Raw genomic sequence first — 24415 nt, 5'->3', positions numbered from 1 at the left:
TCCCTGTGGATACGATAATCTTTTATATTACTTGCGACATTTCCGTACACTTGCGGAGCGTAACAAGTTTTTGGCGCCGTTGCCGGGGACTGCGCTATAACATTAGGAATTATCAATTGAGTTAGACTAAACATAACATTTGTTTTCCTTTCATATTGCATAGTTGTAACTAATCATTAGATTTCTATTTTTACTTTCTTGTATAACTTTTACTTCTTGTTAATTTACAAATTCAATTCTGCATTTTTGATTCTTTTATTTTTCTTTTTTCATTGAATTGTCATTTGCTATCTTGTTCTTGTGTATGCGAAGATCTAACTTTGCAGGGGAATTCTTTCCTTTTGACCCTGAGATTGACAGAACTTTCCATAAAAGAAGAATTCTGCAAAGGCAAATTGAAGAACAGGAACATTTGAACATGGCAAATAGACCACTCAAGGATTATGCAGCACCTTATGCAAGAGGTTTTCGATCTAGTATTTCAAGACCTTCAGTGGAAGCTAATAACTTTGAGATCAAACCCGCAATTATATCTATGGTGCAGCAGAATCAATTTGGTGGAGGACCTCATGAAGACCCCAATCAACACTTAGAGGTCTTTTATGAAATATGTGGTACCATGAAAATGAATGGAGTTCCTTCAGAAGCAGTTAGATTATTGTTATTTGGGTTTTCTTTAAGAGATAGGGCAAAGCAATGGCTGAATTCTTTGGCCCCTAATAGCATCACCACTTGGGAGCAGTGTGAGCAACAGTTTCTTGATAAATTCTATCCACCAAGCAAAACAGCTCATATGAGGAATTTAATTGCAAGCTTCAAGCAAACTGACTCAGAATCTCTTTTTGAAGCATGGGATAGATATAATAGTATGCTCAGACAATGCCCACATCATGGGTTGGAAAGATGGTTAGTGTTGCATACTTTTTATAATGGTATCAACTACCATACCAAAGTGTCCCTTGATTCAGCTGCTGGAGGGGCACTTATGAATAAAAGTTTAGATGAAGCTGAAGAAATTATTGACAGTGTAGCACGAAATCATCATCAATGGGCAAATGAAAGAAGTGGTGGCTATTCTTCTGTAAACCCAACAATTAAAGCATCAGGGAAGTTTGATGTAGATGCAGTCACTCTTTTGTCTGCAAAATTGGATGCTCTTATAAAGAAATTTGAGAATATGGGGACTAGTGCTAATATGGTCAATGCTATTAGTACATTTTGTGAAGTATGTGGGAGTTTAGAGCACTCAAATGACTCATGTCCATTGGGAGATATCACTGCACAAATCAATCAACTGGAACAATGTGATGCAATCATGAGTTACAATCAAAGGCAGAACAACCCATACTAATACTTATAACCCTGGATAGAAGAGTCATCCCAATTTTTCTTACAGAAATAATCAAGATCAAGGACCATCTATGGGGGCAAGACCAAATTTTCAAGCTGGGCAACAAAATTTTCAACATCTATCTTCTCAAGGCTTACCAAAGTCAAATATGGAAAAGATGCTTGAAGAAATTATCTCAAGTCAGAATGAAATGAAGCAAGATTTAGCAAAGCTCATTCAGAGAATGGATAATTCTGAAAAGCATCAAAAGATCCAGGATAGTCAAATTGCCCAACTAGCTTCCTCATCATCCAGAGCACCAGGACAACTTCCAGGAAAACCTGATGTGAATCCTATGGAGCATTGCAATAGAATTGAGCTTAGGAGCAGACGGACCTTGGGAGACTCCCATGTGACTGCTCCAAAAGGGATAAAAAAAGAAGAAGAGCTCTCTCCTCTTATACCAAATCAGATTCAAGCTAATGAGGGGAGTACCATTGAGGTTGAAGAGACTCCTCCACTGAACCATCAAAGCAAAGCTGTCCCTTTTCCTCAGAGACTTACAATGCTCAAGAAGGATGAAGAATTTGGCAAGTTTTTAGAAAAAGTTAAGGAAATTTATGTAGAGGTACCTCTTATTGATGCTATTCTTCAAATGCCTAGATTTGCCAAATTCCTGAAGGATCTCATGTCAAACAAGAGAAGAAGAGGAGGGGTTGAGACCATTGCGCTTAGTGAGGAATGTAGTGCTATTTTGGAGAAGAACACCTCCCCAAAATTAAAGGACCCAGGGAGCTTTTATATTCCTTGCAACATAGGAAAAGAATTTTTTGAAAAAACTTTTTGTGATTTGGGGGCAAGTGTTAGCCTCATTCACTATTCAATTTGTAATAAATTAGGTCTCAAAAACATTAAACTTACTACTATGGCACTTCAACTTGCCGATCATTCCTGCAGGTACCCTTTGGGTATTATAGAAGATGTGCCAGTAGAGGTGGATGGGAATGTTATTCCCACAGATTTTGTCGTGTTGGACATGGAAGAGGACCCCAGGATTCCTATCATATTAGGAAGACCTTTCCTTGCTACAGCTGGAGCTATAATTGATGTCAAAAATCATAAGCTTTCTTTGGTAATTGGTAAGGAAAGGTTGGAATATGATTTATCTAATATCTCTAACCATGTCTCGTCTCTTTTAAATGCTTGTAGCAGGACAAGCATTTATAAACTTGAGGAATGGAATTTTCATCCTCATGGAAGGCCACCAAACGAAGGAGACAATGTGGTGGAAGATGTTGGGAGAAGATCTCCCAACAAAAACAAAAAGTATATCTGTCCTCCAAGGGCGAGGAAAAGAAGTGAATGATCAAGTTTGGTCGAGCTAAAGACCTTAAACAAGCGCTTCTTGGGAGGCAACCCAAGGGTTCTTTTAGTTAGTTTTGATTTGTATTTTAATTTCTTTTAGTTTGATGCATTCTTTTGATTTTGTTTTCAGGTTAGGTGCAAAACAGAGCCCGGCCGTGTGCTATACACGACCAGGCAAAGGTTGCAGAGAAGGGAAGTGCTTGGGCCGTGTCATCCAGACACGGCCGTGTAGGATCTCCCGAGGAGAAAAAGGTCTAGGTCGTGTCTCAAACACGGCCGTGTAAAGAATCCCGAGAAGAAAGATGGAGAGGTCGTGTCCCAGACATGGCCGTGCGAAGAATCCAGAGAAGGAAGAGGGGGAGGCCGTGTGGATCTGCACGGCCCGTGTAGGAGAGTTATTAAAGTCCTCTTTCTACCTTACATAGCCAGATCTTGGCCGTGTTCCGCACACCCCCAACTCTCCAAAACATATCTTTCTCTTCCAATCTCTTAAAAACTCCTCTCTAATCTCTCAGGATCTCTTAGATCCGGATTCTCCTCCTCTCTAAGACTTGGACTTTTTGTTCTCCTAACCTAAGATCTTTGCTCTTTGAAGTTTTGTTCTTTGAGTTCCATTTTTCCAACCCTAGATAATTCTTCCCCTAACTAAACTCATCAAGATGTCCAATATTTTGAAGAAACTTCGCAAAGTAGGTGGTGGATCCAGTGGAGACAAAGAGAAGGAGCCATCAAGGGACAAAGGAAAACAACCAGTGAAGGGAAAAGGCAAAAGGACTTCACGCAACGAAGGTAATGACAATGAATTCAATATTGTGTTTAGAAATGATGATCAAGTAACTAGATTTGCAATTCTTGTCAATAGAAAGATAGTGTGTACTAGATATATGGACCCAACTGTTCTTGATATGCTTGGAATTAGGGAAGATGTAGATTTGATGATTGGGTTTTTGGATTGGAGTGATATTATGTACACACATTTGCCTACATATCCTCGTCTTGTTTTGGAATTTTTAAGTTCATTGGATGTCCATTTTACTAATGAAGATGATTATTTTGGAAAAATCTCATTTAGACTAATGAATCAAGAATTTCTATGGGCATTTAGTGACTTTAATTCTTGTTTTGGATTAACCACCGGTAGCCCTCGTAGGTTTGATCCAAGGTTTAATTGGAATCATTTTTGGAATGCAATAACTGGGTTAGATCAACCTTATGAGCCTTCAAGAGCTAAGGCCTCCCATATGCAAAACCCCATCTTTAGGTATCTACATAGAGTCATGGGTAAAACTATTTTTGGTAGGGGAGAGAGTGATGGGGTGGTTAAAAAGATAGAACTTTATGCTTTATGGGCTATGCTTTATAAGGTTGAATTTGATTCTGGTTTTCATTTTGTTCAAACCTTATTAAGATCTGCTAGGGCATCATCGGGATCAATTGTTTTTGGTGGTTTGATTACCCGAATAGCTTATAATTTAAATCTTGATGTTGATGGATTGGAAATAATTCATGGTAATGACATGATTGACATTGATGCATGTCTTGCTATGAAAATGATCGTTCGGGATGAGAATGGTTTCGCGTTTCCTAGGAGGAGTGGTTCTCCTTTACCCCTTCCTTTTCCTGAACGAACTACTATTCGTAACCCGGCTAATTGGGTAATTTCTGAGTTAGATTTTGAGGATAACCCTTCTATACCTGGAGACACTGAGCCACATCATGAGCCCTCATCATATGGACACCCGCAGCCTTCTAGTTTTATGGAGCTCGCTAGGCATTCTTTTGCATATGGCACGGGGTCTTCTAGGTTTGATTTTTCATATTTTCGTACGTCTCTAGAATCACTTCATGAGAAGCAAGATTCCCAACGAAAAATGTTGGAGGGGCGCTTCTCTTTATCTGATGATCAGTTTAGGGAGGTACAAAATCATTTTCAGTTTACGAGGAATTTTTAAGGTCAAGTGGCTGAGTTTGTGCAGGATTATGATACTGATCAGGCTAGGATGAGAGATTTTATGCAGAGCATGATGCTTACTAGCCAACAAGTAGATACTTTATATGAGTATCATAGATCCTTGGGTGAGATTCCAAGTTTTCCTATTGGCCAACCACGTCGTAGACCTCCTTTCCCTCGTCCACCTCCACCTCCTCCACCATATTGATTTCATCGGGACGATGAAAAGTTTAAGTCTGGGGGGGTGTCATGTACTGTCATGGTTTGGTTTTCAGTTTTTAGTTTTTTTGTTAGTTTTTCATGTTGGTTCTTATTTTCATTGCTTGTTGCTTTATTTTGCTTGTTTTTGAAATAATCATGGCAAAAAAAAATTTTTTTTTTAGAACATCAAATCTTCACTTATATGCTTTCTTGGATTCAAGTGAAATGTTAGCACGATTATTGTCTTGATTCATGATGTTCGAATGATGCTAGTAGTAAACTTTGTGTAGTTCTTTTTTCTATCTTGGGAAGCATTAATAAGCTGAGAATCTTATGGTGATGAGTTTTAGTTTTGGTTCAACCTTAAGGATTTTATCTTCACTACACTTGTGCTTGATGCTTGAATAGTTGATGTCATTGAAATAGTCATGATTCATCTTGTTTGCTTAGTACTTGGTTTCCATGGTGATTTCTCAACTTTCATTTTGGTTACTGGATGAGGCTCAAATCATTAAAGCTCATTTGGAAAAATCAAAATATCCCAACATGTGTGCTAAAAGTACATTTATGAATAAGTTTTGCACAATGCAAACACTTATAAAAAAAAATAATAAATAAGGGATATAAAAAATAGTTGTCATGAGTGGAATCTAGCAAGTCACCCCTTTGAGACCGAGTTAGGTTACTGGGGAAATGACTGCTTAGCTTCCCTTGAGATTGAGCACACCTTTGAGACCTTGGGTTAGTTGAGAAATATGAACCAAGTGAATGGTGAGTAAGTGCCTATCACTAGTTACTTGTCTTTCACTGGAAACATTAGGAATTCAAATTTGATGACGACTTGACCCACATGGATTGAAACTTGAAGGGTGTTGAGTTACTTTTACACTGTGCACAAGATTCTTATGCTTGAACCATACTTTACTTGTTTCCATGATCACGCTTGTTAATGAAACTTTTTGATAGAGTTAGGAAAGTGCACTAGGTTTTATGAATGTGTTGTAGAACATATGAATTTAGACTGCAGCATTTTGCTTGAGGACAAGCAAAGGTTTAAGTCTGGGGGTGTGATGTGCGTAGATTATATACTCTTTTATGCATGTTTTTACGCACATTTACATACTTTGAGCATGCTTGATCTATGCATTTTTATACTTCCAGCTTTCCTTTTAGCATATTTACTCTTTTGGTTCGGAGATCTGCTTTTTGTGCATTTTCTGTACACAGGAGTCGAAATTGGTGAAGATTATGCGTCCTCGGGCAAGCTTGGAAGGAATTGAAGGGAGAGAGCATCAGGCCGTGTACCACACACGGCCGTGTTGTTTTAACAGGAAGGGAAGAGGACATGGCCGTGTGAATCTCACACGGCCGTGTCTTGATTTGAAGAAATTAGAGCAGATGCCTTACATGGCCGTGTAGATCTACACGGCCATGTGAGGTTTCCAGAGGCCAAGCAGGTGGTGGCCGTGTGCACCACACGGCGGTGTAGCATTTCCAGAGAGCAGAAGGGTCCTGGCCGTGTGAGTCACACGACCGTGCAGCTTTGGCAGAAAAGGAACTGGACATGGCCGTGTGAATCTCACACGGCCGTGTCATGGGGCCGTGTGGCGCCCGATTTCCTGCTCTATTTAAACCCTCCTTCATGAATTGAAAAGGGATCTCTCCCCCCTTTGGGAGAAGGCAAGATTTGGTGGTATCCTCCCATTCTTGGGAGGATTTCTGGGCGATTCGAGGGGAGTTCTTGACGATTTTGACTCCGGAGCGAGGATTGGATCCGAAGACGAGCCTTCTTCGTAGATAAGTTTTCTCTTTTTCCCTTTTCTTGGTTTCTTTGATTGGGGATTTAAGAAATGCTTGTAATCTTTATTTCTTCGGGTATTCTTCCTCGATTCATGGAGTAGATCTTGTATTCTAGGATTAAGGGAGTATTTGTATGATGGATTGATGTAATCTCTTATGGATTTTCCATTTTCTTGTTTCAATGACATTGTCTTGCTTGTATCAATTAGATCTTGAATGATTAATGGTGATTTGTGCTTAATTCTCATTCTTGATTGATTGTTTGGATTTCTTGTGGACTTTGTAAAGATAAACTCTCACTCGATCATCCGAGGGATCCACGTGACAGGTGCAAGCCCGTGTAAGGATGTTTGAGAGATAATCTTGAAGAGGAAATATGAACATTTAAGAGAGTAGGATGGATCTTGTGCTTAGTTTCTTGTATCCTGATAGATTAATAAGTTGTGGGCTTCTATGTTGATATCCGAGGAAGGCATAGTAATAGGTGAGCTTCTGTGTAAGGACAACGTAGGTTCACGTCTAATTGATCATATTTAGATACATTTCTTAGTCCTTAGCCGGTTATCTATTGCAAGAGAGAACCAGCAACTTTCTACAAGTGTTTGGCAACTGAGGGATAAGAATTGGTGAACCATTTACATTCGAGAAATCTTACAAAGAAACCGAAACTCCTAGAATCTCCCTTTATCATAACCCAAAACACTAAACTCTTGTTTGTTGATCTTTAATATTAGATTTGTTTATCTTCACTTTGCTTTTGAAACAATTAGATAGTTATTTAGCTAATTCGCATTGAGACATTTCTAGTGCTTATTCCAGTCCCTGTGGATACGATAATCTTTTATATTACTTGCGACATTTCCGTACACTTGCGGAGTGTAACAGGCGAGACACTAGTCATTCTTGGATATTGGAGCAACAACCATTTTCTTAGACAAAACCTTTTAAAGAAATTGATATTCAATTTAACTCTTTTATAATTAAAAGAATTTTAGTCTAGGTATGATCTTAGAGCCCAATATAAGTTCCTACCTACTGGATTAATAAAAAATTTTAGAGGTATATAATTTTTAGGAATATTACTAATTTTTCTCTGGTGATGTCTAATATACTAGTTCGAATTATTATATCTCCTAATATTTTGATTTTTTAAGCATGCATGACTTTTCAAGTATTCTATTTCTGTTTTCAGTTTATCATTTTCTATTTTTATATTATTAAACAAATCTAATGGACATACTTTTGCTAATTATCTTTTCAAATCATTATTTTCTTTTTCTAGTTTTACTAAATCTTTAGAAAGAACTTTAATGAACTGAAAATATTGTTTGGGTGAAAGAGCGCGTACCTCACTTACCTTAAGTTCTTATGCTCCTCCTTCATCGCAGCTTTCCTCTGATGATCCTCCCCCTTCGTCGATGCTCATCTCTGAGTTGGTTTCATCTTCCTTTTGATGGTCTGCTATTAGGGCTAGTTCAGCGTAAGCTTCGATTTCAGAGTCAGAGGACGACAATTCACCTCATGTGGCTTTTAGATTATGTTTGGCCGAACTGGCTTTTTATTCTTTTCATTATCTTTGTTCTTTAGTTTTGGGCAATCATCCTTGATGTGTCCTTCATTGCAGTTGTAGCATCGGACCATCCTTTTGTTTCGATAATGCTTTCTCATTTATGATTTAAATTTATTAGATTTAATAAATTTATTAAATTTTCTTACTAGTAGCGCCGCTTCATCTTCGTCGATTGATGCTTCAGAGTTAGGACCTTCCTTCTTGGCTCTCAAGGCAAGATTGTTGTTTGACTTTTTGATTTCTTTAGAATCTGTACATCGAGATTCATGAAGTTTAAAAGTGGAAAACAAATTGTAATGCCCGAAAATTCTCAAAACTATATTAGAATTATTCTACGATTTTTCTGGAATTTTTAGATATTTTTCCGGAAAAATCCGAGTAGCGGAAGTAGCAAAAATAATTGGAACCGTAAAATAGCTTAGGAGGGAATCGAACCCGAGATCTATGGTTTACGGATAAGTTTAGTAACCGGTGAACCCAGCAGGGCCGTGCTGAAAGAAAGGAGAACCAAATATATTTATATTAGAGTTGGGTTCATTAAACCACTTAATATAAATAATAAACTTAAGTTGGGGTTTGGGTTATTTTAGTTCGGCACATCCTTCTCCACCGAAACCCAACACCACCGCCGCCTCTCCCTTCTTCTCCTCTTCCTCACGCACGGCACACCAGGCCAAGGGTCAAGGGATCACCTTCCGGCGACGACTCCAACACGAAAAAGGTTCATCTCCGCGAGAGGAACGCGAAGACGTGAACGGATCGTCGAGAGGATCGGTTTTCCGGAAGACCTAGCGAATAGAATCGTAAGAAAACCTTGCGATTGAGGTAAGAAACCCCTCACCTGCAGTATAATTGCTCTCGCTTGTTAGTTTTGGCGTTAGTTCAGTAGTTTTACAGTTTTCAGTTTTAGGGTGTGCTTTTTGTGCACACCAAGCATTCAGTAGAATGCCCAGTTCAAAAGGATGCACCAGTAGGCGTCCTAACAGCATGTAAAATGTATTAGAAACATTTTATTCAGTTTATTATTAGTTATTACAGTTATATGGATCAGATATCCATTGGGTGGGCTCCCACAGTAGCCTCTAGGTTCAGATAACCTAGAACAGCAAAGTAAAATAAAACAGTATTCAGTATTTTACTTTTTATTCAGTTGGCACTGTACTTGGATCAGATATCCATGGGCTGGACTCCCACAGTCGTCCCTAGGTTCAGATAACCTAGTAACCCTGCTGGATTCGGAACTTGCAATCCCGGGCCTCGTAGGGATGCGCGCACAGTAAGTACAGTTGCCAGGGCCCAACAGCATGTTTAGTATTTTCATCTATTATATGTATAGTTTTCAAATTTGAAACCAGTGATGAGAACACTAATTTAGCTTTCAGTTCAGTTCAGGTTCAGTTTACCTGATTTGAGTTCATGTACAGATTTAGATATATGCATGACTAGTTCAGTTTCATGCTCAGTTTATAAGTATGCCATGTTCAGTTTAAAGCATGTTCAGTTTATATGTTATGCCATGCTTTGTATGATACTATGACATGCCATGCTTGCATATTCAGTATGTTTTTCAAACAGCATGATTTAAAAATCATATTTGCATCGTATGCATGATTTAGTGAGGTAGATGGTTTCTTACTAAGCCTTAAGCTTACAGATATTATGTTTCCTTATACTGCAGATAAAGGTAAAGGAAAGATGGACTAGCAGAGGAGGCTGAAGGACAATGCAGATCAAGATGTGTGTGTGTGGAACTGGAATGAAAGATCTTAGGGATCTAACAAGGTTTAATTATGCATTTGAACTCTTTAGCAATTTTAATTCAGCATATGAACTTTAGTATTTCCATGTTTAACATGAGCTAACGAACCATGCTTTAGATTATGTTTAGAATGTTAAATATATGATGTTAGAAGGTTAGTATTTACATGCTAGAGTGTTTTCATGTATCTAGAACTTGTGTATGCGATTATTGGCACGAATCAGTGCTGGAAATCAGAAACTCTGATTTCGTTTCAGACTTTCAAAACCTGGATCGATCAGCAGACCGATCCAGTGCCATTCCTCTTCCTGGATCGGTCAGCCGACCGATCCAGATGGATACAGTAGCTACTGTATCTCTCAGGATCGGTCAGCCGATCGATCCATCCACGAACAGAGAGTTCGGGACGAAATCTGCAGTCACTGATCAGTCGGCCGACCGATCAGTGAGCAGCTGGATCGGTCGGCAGACCGATCCAGCCAGTGTTCGTGTGGGTGCCAGTGGATTATTCCACGGACCGATCCAAAGCTCCAGTTTCACCTCCCCAGCATAGCTATGAATATCTAGAAGGTAGTTGGATATGAAATCTCATTCCTACAGAGTTAACAGAGGCAACTACAATAGTTTAGTAAAATTTTATTTTACCCAGTTTCCGCACAGTACACCCCAGTAGCGTCAGTAGTTAATGTAGCGATCCGGCTCACAGCTTAGTATCTAGGAGTTGGGACGTTACAGAGTGGTATCAGAGCAGTGTTCCTTACTTCCTACACACACATCAGCATTGTGCCTACAGCTTACAAGTAAGAACATCTCTCACTCAGTTTTGTTTTCAGCTTTCATATCAGTTATATGTGCTTTCATGTTTGCTCTCATGTTGGTAGTTAATTAATTCATGTTTACAGTGATAGTATTTAACATGTTACCAGTAGTTAACTATAACATGATAGCCTAGTTATATACATATGTTCTCTGCTATCTAGAAAATGGTACGAGGACGTCCAGCTAGGAAAGCATCAGCGGTTGAGCCCCAGCATGAGGCAGGCAGTTCAGTGCCTCCCCCAGACCTTATAGCACTAGTGGCTCAGCTACAGCAGCAGGAGATAGCCTCCTTAAAGGCTAACCAGCAGACTACTCCCCCAGTCACTCCAGTACCGAACCTCACGACTCCAGTAATCACAGAGGTTGTACCAGCTCAGCCTGCAGTACCAGTCCCAGTAGCCCCAGTAGCAGGGGCTAAGAGAGAAGCTTACCTTATCCAGTGGTAGAGAATTAAGCCCGAGAACTTCTCAAGCACCAGCGAACCATGGGATGCTCAGGCATGGTTTAAAACACTGGAAAGCACGATGGAGCTTCTAGACTGGCCAGAGCACGAAAAGGTAACAGGAGACGCACGCATGTGGTGGGAGCGGATTAAATCGAAGTGGACAGTAAACCAGATGACATGGGCCAACTTCGAGAAAGAATTCTTCGAGGAATTCTTTCACATGCAAGTCACGAACCAACACTATGACGAGTTTACAGAATTTCGTCAGGGCAACCTATCAGTTCAGGAAGCCGTGAAGAAATTCAACAGGTTGGCCCGTCTGTGTCCAGAACTAGTCAGCACAGAGAAGGAACGAGTACGGTTGATGCTGAAGATGCTCAGACCAGAGATCGCAATGAATGTGGCTGGTGGCGTTCATAGGCCACAAACCACAGAGGAGCTAGTGAGTAGTGCTCTGATCACCGAGCACTATCAGCACAGCATCACCCAGCAGAAACAGGTTTCCATAGAGCCCAAGGGACAAGCTAGCTCAGGTACTCAACAGAAACATCAGGGACATAGCTCCAACTGGAAGGGGAAACGCAAGGCAAGCAGTGACCCAAAAGGAGGACCAGCTGGGAAACATTCCAGACATCCCAAGTGTGCTACTTGTGGGAAACATCATCCAGGAGTTTGCCGCAAGGGTACGCGAGGTTGTTTTGAATGTGGACAGGAAGGGCACATGGCTAAGCAGTGCCCGAACAAGAACAGTCTTCCTCAGCCTCAGCCGATACAGTATGGAGCTCAGCCAACCCAGCTACACCAGATGTATGCTGTCTTAAATGGTCCACAGATCAGTCAGGGCAGATTAAAAGCCCCCACAGCTACCAAAAATGTCAGGATTTTCTCACTGACCAGAGAGGACGTAGCAAATGCCTCGACAGTTGTCACAGGTCAGATCAGTATTTTTCAGCATAATGCAACTGTCTTATTCGATACTGGGGCAACCCACTCTTATGTATCCAGGGCATTTGCCGAGAAAATAGCAACACCCCCAGAGGTACTCAATAGTCAGTTTCTGACAACGCTACCCTCAGGAGACATTATAGCATCTACGCACTGGCTCAGAGCAGTGCCAGTCATTATAGCAGACAGAGAACTTTTTGGTGATCTGATAGTGCTAGAAATGACTGACTACGATGTCATCTTTGGAATGGATTTTCTGATCAGATAAGACGCTTCTATAGAGTGCCGTAAACAGAAGGTCATATTCCAACCTGAAGTAGGAGTACAGTTTGAGTACATGGGAAAACCAAAGAGAATATCCAGGAAGTTTCTCTCAGCATTGAAAGCACAGCAGCTATTAGATACTGGATGCATGAGATTTTTAGCAAATGTAGTCAACACCAGCCAGGACAAGAACCAACAGCTATCAGAGGTTCGAGTCATTTGTGACTACCCAGCAGTCTTTCCTGAAGAGCTACCAGGCTTAGCACCAGACAGGGAGATTGAATTTGAGATAGAGCTCATTCCCGGCACAAATCCAATTTCCAAGGCACCGTACCGCATGGCTCCAGTAGAACTGAAGGAACTTCAGGAGAAATTACAGGAGCTTCTTGACAAGGGTTTCATATGCCCTAGTCACTCACCATGGGGAGCACCTGTGTTGTTCGTGAAGAAGAAGGATGGAAGCATGCGCCTATGCATAGACTACCGTGCTTTGAACCAGGTCACAATTAAAAACAGGTACCCTCTCCCCAGGATAGATGACCTATTTGACCAGCTAAAGGGAGCCACAGTGTTCTCTAAAATTGACCTCAGATCAGGATATCACCAGGTTAGAGTCAAGAAAGGTGATATACCTAAAATAGCTTTCAGGACCAGATACGGACATTATGAGTTCGTAGTCATGCCTTTTGGCGTGACAAATGCTCCAGCTACTTTCATGGACCTCATGAACAGAGTATTCAGAGAATACTTAGACAAGTTTGTCATCGTGTTCATCGATGACATTCTTATCTATTCAGGCACTCAGGAGGACCATGCAGAGCATCTGAAGACAGTTTTGCAGATCCTTCAGCAGAACCAGCTGTACGCCAAATTCATGAAATGTGAATTTTGGCTAGACCAGGTAGCCTTTCTAGGTCACATCATCTCCAAGGATGGTGTTATGGTAGATCCTAGCAAAATAGAAGCAGTAAGTAACTGGAAGAGACCCAGGAACGCCAGTGAAATCAGAAGCTTTCTGGGATTAGCAGGCTACTACAGGAAATTCGTAGAGGACTTCTCCAGGATAGCCTCCCCACTGACAGCTCTCACCAGGAAGAACAAGAAATTTCAGTGGACAGAGGACTGCGAGAACAGCTTCAGCGAACTAAAACGGAGATTGACCAGTGCTCCTATTTTAGCTATACCAGAAAACACAGACAGCTTCGACATCTACAGTGACCCCTCTAAATTGGGATTAGGAGCAGTACTGATGCAGCAGGGCAAGGTGATCGCCTATGCCTCCAGACAACTCAAGGATTATGAGAGGAACTATCCTACTCACGACCTTGAGCTTGCAGCAGTGGTGTTCGCTCTCAAGATTTGGAGACATTATTTGTACGGAGCTCAGTGCAGAGTGTATACAGAAGTTAATGGTCGAACCCTCCTTTTATAGCCCTATCCGAGCGTCTGGACTCCTCCCCGGGAGAGCCGAGCTGACGTAACGTGCTCTCGTCAAAACTTCATCTAGCAAATTTTATCTATCTCCGGACGCCTGGACCGGTATGAGCGCCTGGACTGCTAACGTAGTCAGCTAGTTGAAGTGTGCCACTGCAACCTACGGATGAAGTTTGCCCGATCTAGGCGCCTGGACCAGTCTGAGCGCCTGGACTGTCCAGGTGCCCTCAGTGACAAAGGCTAGCCAACCGACATGCTCCATATTGACCACTAACCCGAGTCCAGGCGCCTGGATATCCTATTTCCAGTAAACTTTATTCTGCATCATAGGTTAGTCTAACAAGCAATAATATGTAAAGCAGAATAATATCATCAAAGTCTGAAGTATTTCTTTACTCAGAAGGATCTGAATATGCGACAGCGCAGATGATTAGAGCTGGTCAAGGATTATGACATAGATATCCTCTACCATCCAGGGAAAGCTAATAAGGTAGCAGACGCACTCAGCAGGAAGTCCAGTGCTACCTTATTATCTTTGGCAGCTATGTCACCACCCCTAAGGAAGGAGATTACAGATTTTAGTCTCGAGCTTATGGTCGGGCAGCTTTCCACTATGTCCTTAGCATCTACCTTGCTTGATGATATCCAGACAGCTTAGGAGCAGGATCCTGAAATCCAGAAAATCAAGCAAGGGTTAGCAGAATCAGAAAGTGGAGAGTTCAGAGTGTCCGCCAGTGGGGTAGTGTACTGTGGTGACAGACTTTGTGTTCCAGATCAGGAGGAACTACGAAAATAGATTCTAGATGAGGCTCACAGGACTCCCAATGCGATGTATCCTGGCTCCACCAAAATGTATCAGGATCTGAAGAAACGATTTTGGTGGCCTGGGATGAAGCGAGATATCGCCAGATACGTCAGCATCTGTCTAACCTGTCAAAGGGTTAAGGCAGAACATCAGCGACCAGGAGGAGTTCTGCAGCCGATCCAGATCCCAGAATGAAAGTGGGAGGATATCTCTATGGACTTCATAGTGGGATTACCCAGAACCACGAATGGTTTTGATGCCATCTGGGTAATAGTCGACAGGTTGACTAAATCAGCCCACTTCTTAGCTATCAGAATATCCTATTCCATGGAGCAGTTAGCTCAGTTGTATCTCAAGGAGATAGTCAGGATGCATGGAGTCCCAGGAACCATTATATCAGACAGAGACAGCAGATTTACATCACACTTCTGGAAGTGTGTACAATCAGCCATGGGCACCCAGTTAAAATTCAGTACAGCCTTCCATCCTCAGACAGATGGTCAGACGGATCGGGTAAATCAGGTACTCGAAGATATGCTCCGGGCTTGTGCCCTAGATTTCAAAGGAAGTTGGTGCAAATATCTGAGTCTAGCAGAATTTGCATACAACAACAGTCATCAGGCCACTATCGGCATGGCACCTTATGAGGCACTCTATGGGCGGAGGTGCAGATCACCAATCTGCTGGTATGAGAGGTGGTGAACAGAAGGAACTAGAGCTTCAGACAGATCTAGTAGCAGATACCACAGCAGCCATACAGCAGATTCGCCAGAGGATAGAGACAGCACAGAGCCGTCAGAAGAGCTATGCTGATACACGACGCAGACCCCTAGAGTTTTCAGTTGGGGATACAGTTTTCCTCAGAGTAGCTCCCATGAAGGGAGTCATGCGTTTTGGGAAGAAGGGCAAGCTAGCTCCCAGATATGTGGGACCATACCTTATCACGAAGAGAGTGGGCAAGGTAGCATATGAGCTAGAGCTACCTCAGGAGATGTCAGCCGTCCACAATGTATTTCATGTCTCCATGCTGAAGAAGCATATTCCAGACGCCACCCAAGTGATTGAGCCCCAGTTGGTACAGGTCCGTGATGATCTCAGCTATGACAGTTGGCCTATTCAGATAATAGACCGAGTAGTAAAGAAATTACGGAACAAGTAAGTACCATTAGTCAAAGTCAGCTGGCAAAATCACACAGCAACAGAGGCGACTTGGGAGACAGAGGCCAGCATGAGACAGAAGTACCCAGAATTGTTTTAAGTTCGGGGACGAACTTTTTATAAGGTATGGGGATTGTAACGCCCGAAAATTCTCAAAACTATATTAGAATTATTCTACTATTTTTCTGGAATTTTTAGATATTTTTCCGGAAAAATCCGAGTAGCGGAAGTAGCAAAAATAATTGGAACCGTAAAATAGCTTAGGCGGGAATCGAACCCGAGATCTATGGATTACGGATAAGTTTAGTAACCGGTGAACCCAGCAGGGCCGTGCTGAAAGAAAGGAGAACCAAATATATTTATATTAGAGTTGTGTTCATTAAACCACTTAATATAAATAATAAACTTAAGTTGGGGTTTGGGTTATTTTGGTTCGGCACATCCTTCTCCACCGAAACCCAACACCACCGCCGCCTCTCCCTTCTTCTCCTCTTCCTCACGCACGGCACACCAGGCCAAGGGTCAAGGGATCACCTTCCGGCGATGACTCCAACACGAAAAAGGTTCATTTCCGCGAGAGGAACGCGAAGACGTGAACGGATCGTCGAGAGGATCAGTTTTCCGGAAGACCTAGCGGATAGAATCGTAAGAAAACCTTGCGAAAGAGGTAAGAAACCCCTCACCTGCAGTATAATTGCTCTCGCTTGTTAGTTTTGGCGTTAGTTCAGTAGTTTTATAGTTTTCAGTTTTAGGGTGTGCTTTTAGTGCACACCAAGCATTCAGTAGAATGCCCAGTTCAAAAGGATGCACCAGTAGGCGTCCTAACAGCATGTAAAATGTATTAGAAATATTTTATTCAGTTTATTATTAGTTATTACAGTTATATGGATCAGATATCCATTGGGTGAGCTCCCACAGTAGCCTCTAGGTTCAGATAACCTAGAACAGCAAAGTAAAATAAAATAGTATTCAGTATTTTACTTTTTATTCAGTTGGCACTGTACTGGTTGGACTCCCACAGTCGTCCCTAGGTTCAGATAACCTAGTAACCTCGCTGGATTCTGAACTTGCAATCCCGGGTCTAGGTAGGGATGCGCGCATAGAAGTACAGATGTCGGGCCCAAGCAAGATGATTATCTATTATATGTATAGTTTTCAAATTTGAAACCAGTGATGAGAACACTAATTTAGCTTTCAGTTCAGTTCAGGTTCAGTTTACCTGATTTGAGTTCATGTACAGATTTAGATATATGCATGACTAGTTCAGTTTCATGCTCAGTTTATAAGTATGTCATGTTCAGTTTAAAGCATGTTCAGTTTATATGTTATGCCATGCTTTGTATGATACTATGCCATGCCATGCTTGCATATTCAGTATGTTTTTCAAACAGCATGATTTAAAAATCATATTTGCATCGTATGCATGATTTAGTGAGGTAGATGGTTTCTTACTAAGCCTTAAGCTTACAGATACTATATTTCCTTATACTGCAGATAAAGGTAAAGGAAAGATGGACTAGCAAAGGAGGCTGAAGGACAATGCAGATCAAGATGTGTGTGTGTGGAACTGGAATGAAAGATCTTAGGGATCTAACAAGCTTTAATTATGAATTTGAACTCTTTAGCAATTTCAATTCAGCATATGAACTTTAGTATTTCCATGTTTAACATGAGCTAACGAACCATGCTTTAGATTATGTTTAGAATGTTAAATATATGATGTTAGAAGGTTAGTATTTACATGCTAGAGTGTTTTCATGTATCTAGAACTTGTGTATGCGATTTTTGGCACGAATTAGTGCTGGAAATTAGAAACTCTGATTTCGTTTCAGACTTTCAAAACCTGGATCGGTCAGCAGACCGATCCAGTGCCATTCCTCTTCCTGGATCGGTCAGTCGACCGATCCAGATGGATACAGTAGCTACTGTATCTCCCAGGATCGGTCAGCCGACCGATCCATCCATGAACAGAGAGTTCGGGACGAAATCTGTAGTCACTGATCGGTCGGCCGACCGATCAGTGAGCCACTGATCGGTCTCACAAACCGAACAGTGAGCAGCTGGATCGGTCGGCAGACCGATCCAGCCAGTGTTCGTGTGGGTGCCAGTGGATTGTTCCACGGACCGATCCAAAGCTCCAGTTTCACCTCCCCAGCATAGCTATGAATATCTAGAAGGTAGTTGGATATGAAATCTCACTCCTACAGAGTTAACAGAGGCAACTACAATAGTTTAGTAAAATTTTATTTTACCCAGTTTCCACACAGTACACCCCAGTAGCGTCAGTAGTTAATGTAGCAATCCGGCTCATAGCTTAGTATCTAGGAGTTGGGACGTTACATAAATTCTCTAGTGTACTTACCTTGAAATCCTTAGAGATGTAGTATGCATCTACTAAGGATGACCATTCTGGAGTTCTTGGGAAGGCGTTGAGCGCATACCAGATTAAATCTCAGTTCTCTACTGATTCTTTGAGATTATTGAGCTGAGTGATGAGTTCTTTGATTCGTGCTTGGAGTTGTGCTACCTTTTCTCCATTGTTCATCCGCAGGTTTGTTAGCTGGGTTCGAAAGATGTCTCGCCTTGCTAACTTTGATTCCGAAGTACCTTCATGGAGTTCTAGAAACTTCTCCTAGAGCTCTTTAGTGGAGTCGTAGCTACCAATTCGATTGACTTCCTGGGAAGAAGGACGCTGAGCAGATGGAATTTTACTTTACGATTCACCATGAAATCGGTTTGCTCCTTCTTCATCCACTGGTATTCTTCTTTGTCTTTCAGAACTATGAAACCATATTTCATAATTAACAGAATCTCAAAATCCATTTTAAAGAATACCTCCATCTGGCATTTCCATTGTGTGAAGTCTCCCTCAAATTTTAGTGGGTGGATGTTTTCACTAGCCATCGTCTCGTTGCTTTAGTTGGCGGTTAGTCATTCTGAGGCGGTCTGGCTCTGATACCACTTGTTAGAGCAATTAGGGCCAACAAGAGGGGGTTGAGTTTATCTGTCAAAAAGTAAAACAAACACCTTTCTCCTCCGTTTAACTCAGATTAGTAGCAATAGTATAATTAAAATAAACAACAAGAAAATGAAGGAAGAGGCGCAGGGTTTACTTGGTTACAATCTAGGTAGTTGTTAATCTAAGGACAATGAAATCTCTAAAAATCTCCTTCAATGAAGGCAGAGAAGCCTCTTACACTCGTTAATTGCTCAAACTATTGCTAGGAAAAGAATACAGGAGTTGTTGGCTATTTCCTAGGTCCAGAGGTATTTTTATAGCCCCTGAAAAATCTTATCCATGGATTGAAGGCACCTTCTAGGGGGCTGGAAGGCGCCTCCAGCGAGACACCAAAAGATAAAGATTTATCCTTTGGCAATGGCTCAAATCTGCCTGGTCGAAGGCTCCTTCCAAAGGGATGGAAGCGCCTTCATATTGTTCATCCAAGGCGCCTTCCAACCATGGAAGGCACCTTCCATAATGAAGGTGCAGGGGTGCCTTCAATTCACTTTGAAGGTGCCTTCAGCAGCAATTCTAGCCTCCTTTTTGTCTTCTGCTGCTTTAATCACCTAGGTGATCGCGACCATCTGAAATAAGGCTCACCCAGACCCATTTTTCGACCTTCTCCTTGAGCAGGCTTTCGCTCTGGCTTCTCGTCCCTGGAATGTCGCGCACATTCTTCTCGTCCACCAGTGTATTCTTCCGCAACACCTTGTCTCTCGGATGCACCAAGCCCATCGGCTCCCTTCTCGTGCCATCCTTCTCGCTAGCTGCATCTTCCACTCGACTTCTTGTGTTTTTAAACTCCTGCACACTTAGACACATGGGTCAAATAGGACCTAATCTAACCTGGTTGATCACAACAAAACTACTATGGGGTTCCAATAGATAAGTATTTAAAGGTAATTTTATTGATGAAAATAAGAAAGGGATAGTTAAAAGTGACTAACTTAGAGTTTATAAGGAGCTTTATGTTGGTGGAAAAAGCACCAGATGATCAAACCTAAGTTTTGATTATGGGAAAGGGTTCAAAATTAAGTTGTCTTGTGATCTAACAAGTGTGACTAAGTGTGCAGGAAAGTCCTAGTTGAGGCTAGGCAGGTGGAAAGTCCTAGCTGCCATTAAGAAATGAACTCTTGGTCTGGAGATTGGGCAAAGTCTTGGCAGGTTGAGGACTTTGGGTGAAATCCTAGAGTCAAGAACACTAGGTGAAAATCGTAGAGGTCGCAGACACCAGGTGGAAGACTGGACGAGTCATGGATCAGACGTTCAGTATGAAGTCCTGAAGTCTCAGACATTCAGCAAAAGTCTAGACGGTTTGGAGGATCAGTTTGGCAAAACTTAATTTCTCCTGAGAGGAGTAGGTGAGGACTCGTTCCTTATTGAAGGAATAGTAGGTATTGATTTGACCTAGGGTTTTCAGGAAATCTGAAAGTTAGAATCGGACAGTCCGGAGACTATCAAGAAATTTTATTAATCATATTTTATTGTGTTACCTTTGTTTTGTAGGGTATGTTTGGTATTTTTTTACTAACATGTGTTGTAGGAAGTGAAATGCACAAAAAAAACTTGGATGAACACTGTTCAAGGTGCCTCCAGGGCTATTGGAGGCACCTCAGGTGTCTTGGCTGAAGGCTGCGCAGAGAGGCATGGAGGCACCTTCCATGCACTTAAAGGTGCCTTAGAGACAGGATGGAAGGCGCCTTCCATAAGCTTGAAGGCGCCTTCTGATAGATAAACAACACAGGCTGCAGAAGTTATCATCTCCGACGTTGTGGGAATAATTTTCACAGCTGGAGGCACCTTCTATGGGGTTGAAGGCACCTTTAGTAGTTTATAAAAGTCTTGTTCGAGTAGAGGCTTAGAAAGATTTCCAATTCACATTCTTTCCTTGTGTGCTACTCCAAAGACAATCCAATGAAGTTGTAACGTTGCTCCGACAACCAGAAGCTTGCAATTCAACACCGTCGTTGTCAGTATAATTTTAAATTATTATAATTAAGTTACTGTACTTGTAATTCTCTATTTGTAAAGATTTTTTGAAATTATAGTGATTGCCCAACGAAAGTGATCAATGATCATAGACCTTGGAGTAGGAGTCATCATAGGCTCTGAACCAAGCAAATCTTAACTTGTGTTCTTGTGTGATCTTCTTTCTCTTTTACTTTTCTTTCCGCTGCACGGTTTACTCTCGATTATTTTTAAATGAACATGAAATCCATGAGTACTATTCACCCCCCTCTAGCGCAATGATCCTACAATTAGTATCATAGCGGGGCCACTTCAAATCAGTGAAACCACCATTTATGAAATTTTTTGTGGTATTATTTTTAAATTTTTGGGAGTTGATCGAAATCGGTACAATTACCCCTTCCGATTTTTTTTTGCAATCAAGTTTTTTTTATTTCTCGAAGTTGGTGCTATTGGGTTGCAAGGTTGCAAACAAAGTTTCACATTGAAAATATATGGAAAAGATCATATATTTATAAGGAAAAAATATCTTCATTGGTATGATGCCTTTTAGGTAGAGCCCAAAAATAAAAACCACGAGGGATTAGGCCCAAAGTGGACAATATTATGCTATTATGGAGATATCTAAATTCTTTTTGATTCTAACAATTGGTATCAGAGCCCGATCTGTCAGAAGGTCTAATCGCCAACTGTGCACAAGAGCTATGGTCTAATTGAGACATGTGAGTAGAATATTGACCTCGAATAAAGGAAGTGAGGGCTCTCGTGTCTGAATCAAAGGACCAAACACCAGGCAAGAAGTCTTAGTTATGACTAGGCAAGGAAGTCTTAATAGGTCGAGTGCACCGAGGGGAAGGAAGACCTGGTGGGTTGAGGATCGGACATGGGAAGCCTGTGGTCCTATGTTTGAAAGGGGGATTTTTGGGTTGCAAGGTTTTAAACAAAGTCTCGCATTAAAAATACATGGGAAAGATCATAGATTTTTAAGGGAAAGATATCTTCATTGGTATGAGGCCTTTTGAGTAGAGCCCAAAAAAAAAATCATGAAGGCTTAGACCCAAAGTGGACAATATCATGTCATTGTGGAGATATCTAAATTCCTTTTGATCCTATCCTAAACCCCGGGCGCTGGGACTCCCTACGAGCACCTGGACCGTGATGTAGGTCTGACCAATCCTTATGCTCCAGCTTAGAAAACAAATGATATTTGGTCGTCCAGGTGCTTGGACCAGCTCTGGGCGCTCAAACCATGAGGGTATCTGGCCCTGGCCTAGGCTGCTGCTCGGCGAAGGCATTCCGGGCGCCCGACTCCTTCCGGGCACTCGGACCCCCATTTTTCCCATTTTCAACTTCTTGCAAAATAAGGTTTTCCAGGCACATAATATGTAAAGAACAATAAGATTTGACAATCTTCGAACTATCCAATCCTGACTTTGAGTTTTGCTGAAACTCTAGGTCGGACCAATGCCTACTGTTCCCTCTTCGGGGAACGCATCCTCACTTACTCCTCTCAGGAGAAATTACCTTTTGCCAGATCATTCCTCCAAATTGTCTGGAGTTTTGCTCAACATCTGAGACTTCAGGACTTCTTCGCTGAACGTCCGATCCCTGACCCGTCTAGTCTTCCTCCTGGTGTCCGCGACCCCCAGGACTTCCACCCAGAATCCACGATCCTAGGATTTCACCTGACGTTCTCAACCTTCTAAGATTTCGCCTAATCCCCCGGACTAGGACTTCATTGCTTAACCGCAGTTAGGATTTTCTTTTGCCAAAGATCACTTAGGACTTTCCTGCACACTTAGTTTAACTTGTTAGATCAAAAGATAGCTTAACTTTGAACCCCTTTGCCGTTATCAAAATATAGATTCGATCGTTTAGTGCTCCCTGCACCAACAATCTCTCCCTTTTTTATTATGACAATCTGGTTCAAAAGTTAAGTAAAAGCATACAAAATAGTAAAGTATTAAGAACAAGTAGATAGAAACTTTTTTCAAAAACTAAGAATTCTTTAAAAGGTTAAAAAAACTCCCCCTGAAACATTGTATTTTCTTAGCTTTTTCTTTAACAAAAAACTTAGCTCCATCTTAGATTTTAAGAACTTTTATTAAGTACTTAGCCTTTGAAAAATATTTGTTATATACAATTTATTAAGTACTTAGCTTTCAAAAGGATTTTTATAAACACTCTAAGTACTTAATTAGCTTAGAAAGATTTTGATAAAAAATTTAAGTACTTAATTAGCTTAAAAAGATTTTGATAAAAACTTTAAGTACTTAATTAGCTTAAAAATATTTTTATAAAAAACTTTAGTTAAGTACTTAGCTTTGAAAAAACTGTTTTGTTTAACTTAACTTCTATTATTCCTCATTTAACTTAACTTTTATTATTTCTCCCCCTTTGACATATATCAAAAACAATCTTAGAGTTTAGAGAAAAAATTTTTAATCTCCCCCTTAATACTAAAATTTTAGGTGAATGATTTTAAGTTTGAGGGGGATGTTCCTGTTTCTTATCCTAAAGTCCAAGAATGTAAAGTAAAAAAATTTTGAAAGAAACTTTAAAACATTTATCTACTTTCCTTAGATTAAATATCTAACCTTTAGTTACTAGCCATTTACCATAAGATAGTGGCATTCACTTGGTTAGTCAAGTTAAGTATGTGATCCTATTAGTTTTAACTAAAATGAATAACTCAACTTGATCAATTTGAGTTGGTATTTATAGCTCAGACTTATGTTGATGCATAGATATAAATATTCTAAAGTCTAGGCAATACTCTATACCTTATGTTGAGAGGTTGGAATATGGATGTGAAAGCTCTTTGGGATTTATAAGGCTCGATGAATCATCTCCATATCATAGTTGTCAAAATCAGAGTGAGTAACGTGTACCAAGGAGCAAACATTTCTTAGGCCATGGATGGATGAAGGAAAAACAAAGGAAGATCAGAGAAGGCACTTACTAATGCAAATCACAAGAAAAGGAACGTAGTTGATGGAAATCGCCAGTGGAGAAGATGGAAGAAGATGGAGCGCAAGTGGTTTATCTCTAAGATACTTAGGGTTTTTAAACATAAGTCATGAGAGATTCTTTAAGCTCGACCATCTGATCATAACAGCTTGATTGGTGGTAACTGTCGGATCAGAGAGGAGGGAAGACAGCCGGTGCGTATGAAAAGACGTGTGTCAACTGTCATAGTAGAGAATGAGGAGTTCGTGGGATAGGTGGTGAGTGCCCAGGAAATGACATTTATGATAGACAAGACAACAAAATCATTTCAATAAAGAATGTCCTCTCGGGTATGATCAATGCACTACCTAGCATATTAAGCATCTACACATATTTTTCCAAGAAAGATGAAGTTGGTGGTGACAATAATGGGCGATAAGAAGCATGGTCAATTGGTTAGACTAGCCGATCGGACAAAAATAAAACTCGGGTCTAGTTAGTTGGCTATGAACCTCCTTCGACTAGACTTGAAAAGGAGACTAGTGATACCGGGTGTTACGAGTGGCCCCGAGGGTAATATGGGATCAAGGGTCAAGATGATGTGACAGTTAAAGTCAAGATGAGATGGCGGTCAAAATTAAGTATAAGTAG

The 24415-nt window shown here is 41.0% G+C and overlaps 1 non-coding gene across 1 annotated transcript; it reads right to left on the bottom strand.

The window, feature by feature from the left end:
* Positions 1-791: 791 nt before the first annotated feature.
* Positions 792-897, bottom strand: LOC121993397. Its single transcript, XR_006115247.1, has one exon. It is a non-coding gene; the product is annotated as a small nucleolar RNA R71 (small nucleolar RNA).
* Positions 898-24415: the final 23518 nt, after the last annotated feature.

Source organism: Zingiber officinale, chromosome 6B (assembly GCF_018446385.1).
Source record: "Zingiber officinale cultivar Zhangliang chromosome 6B, Zo_v1.1, whole genome shotgun sequence".
NCBI classification, from domain to species: domain Eukaryota; kingdom Viridiplantae; phylum Streptophyta; class Magnoliopsida; order Zingiberales; family Zingiberaceae; genus Zingiber; species Zingiber officinale.
The sequence above is the reverse complement of the archived record's forward strand: the minus strand, read 5'-3'. Positions and strand labels throughout refer to the sequence as shown.